Genomic DNA, 4,116 nt, shown 5'->3' with positions numbered 1-4,116 from the left:
TTAATGATGTTTTATTTGAGAAATAATTAGCAGAAAAGCAATGTTGCAATTTCGACTTTTCATATTCTTCAAAATCGAATCTTCGAGTTGACCTAAATTACAAAGTATTATGAGATGGACACCCAATGTCATCAAAAGTGCCGGGCTCCGATGGAATTTCTACCCTAATGTTGAAGCATCTGGAAATCACTCATTATACCCGATGTCTGGAAAATAGGTATTGTAATTGCACTACTGAAGCAAGGCAAAAACTCGAGCAAGACCGATCTCCGTTCTCTCGGAAGTAGCCTAGATACTACTCCTCCTTAAGCTCGATCGAAGAATCGGCTTTGACATTTGGCCAAAATAGATAATCGGCCACCAATCGACCTTTGGCAACAAGAGGCCGATTAACCGAAACCGAAGCTACGGTTAAAATTTTGCAACATTTTTCTAAAGAAATAAAATTTTGATAAAATTTTGCAAAAATTTTCTATAGAAAAAAATTTGACTAAATATTCTATAGATATAAAATTTTGCACAAATTTTCTATAGAAAAAAAATTTGACTAAAAATTCTATAAATATAAAATTTTGCAAAAATTTTCTGAAAAAATAAAATTTTGACAAAATTTTCTATAGAAATAAAATTTTGCAAACATTTTCTATAGAAAAAAAATTTTAAAAATTTTCTATAGAAATAAAATTTTGACAACATTTTCTATAGAAACAAACTTTTGACAAAATTTTCAATAGAAATAAAATTTTGACAAAATTTTCTATAAAAAAAGTTTGACAAAATTTGTTATAAAAATAAAAATTTGACAAACTATTCTATAAAAATAACATTTTGACAAAATTAAAATATTTCCTATAGAATCTTTGACAAAATTTTCTATAGAAATAAAAAAAGTTTGACAAAATTTTCTATAGAAATAAAATAAAAGTTTCCCAAATTTTTCTATAGAAATAAAATATTACGAAAATTGTTTATAGAAATAAAATGTTGACGAAAATTTTCTATAGAAATAAAATGTTGACAAGATTTTCTATAGAAATAAAGTTTTGGCAAAATTTTCTATAGAAATAAAATTTTGACAAAATTTTCTATAGAAATAAAATTTTGACATAATATAAATATTTTCTATAGAAATAAAGTTTTGACAAAATTTTCTATAGAAATAAACAGTCGACGAAAATTTTCTATAGAAATAAAATGTGTACGAAAATTTTCTATAGAAATAAAATATTGGCAAAATTTTCTATAGAAATACAATTTTGATATAATTTTCTATATTTTCTACATAAATAAAAATTTGACAAAATTTTCTATAGAAATAAAATTTTGACAAAATTTTCTATAGAAATAAAATGTTGACAAGATTTTCTATAGAAATTCAATTCTGACAAAATTTTCTATAGAAATTCCATTTTGACAAAATTTTCTATAGAAATAAAATTTTGACAAAATTTTCGATTGAAATAAAATGTTGACAAAATTTTCTATAAAAAATAATATTTTGACAAACTTTTGGGAATAGAATTTTTACAAAATTTTCTATAAAAAATAAAATTTTGACAAACTTTTTTTGGAAATAAAATTTTGACAAAATTTTCTATGGAAATAAAATTTTAACAACATTTTCTATAAGAATAAAATTTTTCCTATAGAAATGTTGACAAAATTTCCTATAGAATAAAAATTGGACATTTTCTAATTCAATTTTGTCAAAATAAAATGTTGACAAAATTTTCTATAGAAATAAAATGTTGACATTTTCTATAGAAATAAAATTTTGACAAAATTTTCTATAGAAATAAAATTTTGGCAAAATTTTCTAAAGAAATAAAATTTTGACACAATTTTCTATAGAAATAAAATTTTGACAAAATTTTCTATAGAAATAAAATTTTGAAAAAAATTTCTATAGAAATAAAATTTTGACAAAATATAAATATTTTCTATAGAAATAAAGTTTTGACAAAATTTTCTATAGAAATAAACTGTTGACGAAAATTTTCTATAGAAATAAAATGTGTACGAAAATTTTCTATAGAAATACAATTTTGATATAATTTTCTATATTTTCTACATAAATAAAAATTTGACAAAATTTTCTATAAAAATAAAATTTTGACAAAATTTTCTATAGAAATAAAATGTTGACAAGATTTTCTATAGAAATTCAATTCTGACAAAATTTTCTATAGAAATTCAATTTTGACAAAATTTTCTATAGAAATAAAATTTTGACAAAATTTTCTATAAAAATAAAATTTTGACAAAATTTTCGATAGAAATAAAATTTTGACAAAATTTTCTATAAAAAATAATATTTTGACAAACTTTTGGGAATAAAATTTTTACAAAATTTTCTATAAAAAATAAAATTTTGACAAACTTTTTTTGGAAATAAAATTTTGACAAAATTTTCTATGGAAATAAAATTTTAAAAACATTTTCTATAAGAATACAATTTTTCCTATAGAAATGTTGACAAAATTTCCTATAGAATAAAAATTGGACATTTTCTAATTCAATTTTGTCAAAATTTTCCATAGAAATAAAATTTTGACAAAATTTTTTATAGAAATAAAATTTTTACAAAATTTTCTATAGAAATAAAATTTTGACAAAATTTTCTATAAAATAAAATTTTGACAAAATTTTCTATAAAATAAAATTTTGACAAAATTTTCTATAGAAATAAAATTTTGACAAAGATTTCTATATAGAAATAAAATTTTGACAAAATTTTCTATAGAAATAAAATTTTGACAAAATTTTCGATTGAAATAAAATTTTGACAAAATTTTCTATATCGAAATAAAATATTGACAAAATTTTCTATAAAAAATAAAATTTGACATTTTCTATAAGAATAAAATTTTTCCTATAGAAATTTTGACAAAATTTCCTATAGAATAAAAATTGGACATTTTCTAATTCAATTTTGTGAAAATAAAATTTTGACAAAATTTTCCATAGAAATAAAATTTTGACAAAATTTTCTATAGAAATAAAATTTTGACAACATTTTCTATAGAAAGAAAATTTTCTATAGAATTAAAATTTTGATAAAATTTTCTATAGAAATAAATTTTTAACAAAATTTTCTTTAGAAATAAAATTTTAACAAAATTGTCTATAGAAATAAAATGTTGACAAAATTTTCTATAGAAATAAAATGTTGACAAAATTTTCTATAGAAATAAAATTTTGACAAAATTTTGGTTAGTAGTCCATTGTAATTTACATAAATTGGCCGCTATGTGGCTTCAAATTACATAATGAAAATAAAATAAATAAATAAATAAATAAAATTATGACAAAATTTTCTATAGAAATAAAATTTTGACAAAATTTTCTATAGAAATAAAATTTTGACAAAATTTTCTATAGAATTAAAATTTTGACAAAATTTTCTATAAAAATAAAATTTTAACAAAATTTTCTATAGAATTAAAATTTTGACAAAATTTTCTATAGAAATAAAATTTTGACAAAATTTTCTATAGAAATAAAAAATTGACAAAATTTTCGATTGAAATAAAATTTTGCAAAAATTTTCGATAGAAATAAAATTTTGACAAAATTTTATATGGAGCATACCCCAGCCCCATGGTCGTAGCTCATCTGTGAGACGAGAAACGTAATATTTTTTAGAATTTCAACACTGATTTTCATTACTTATGGAATTTAAACGATTCGAATTTGCTTTGTCTCATTTTTGTTGAGTTTTGACCATAAATGATTATTTATCAACAGACATCAATACTCACAACTTACCTTTTTCGTTGGCATACTATCATAGTAAATATAATGCAAGAGTTTTTCTTGCTCGATTTAATTTAATTTGAAAAAGAGTTTCATATATTATTTGCATAATTAAATAAAAAAACATGGGAATTTGTTTACTTAATCTAATGGAAATAAGACATTATATCACGTTTACAAAGTCAATTTGTTCAATTATATAACACAAAAGAAACTTAAAAGTGCGTTATCAATTATAACGTTATATTAAATTAAAAATAGGCACTATAATATTGCGTCAGATTTATCAAAATAAAGAGATAAAATCAGTTAATATATATGTACTGGGCATTATAAATATAAAGCGAAATATTTGTTTAT

Source organism: Haematobia irritans, chromosome 1 (genome assembly GCF_050003625.1).
Source record: "Haematobia irritans isolate KBUSLIRL chromosome 1, ASM5000362v1, whole genome shotgun sequence".
Taxonomy (NCBI): domain Eukaryota; kingdom Metazoa; phylum Arthropoda; class Insecta; order Diptera; family Muscidae; genus Haematobia; species Haematobia irritans.
This window is presented reverse-complemented; position numbering follows the sequence as displayed.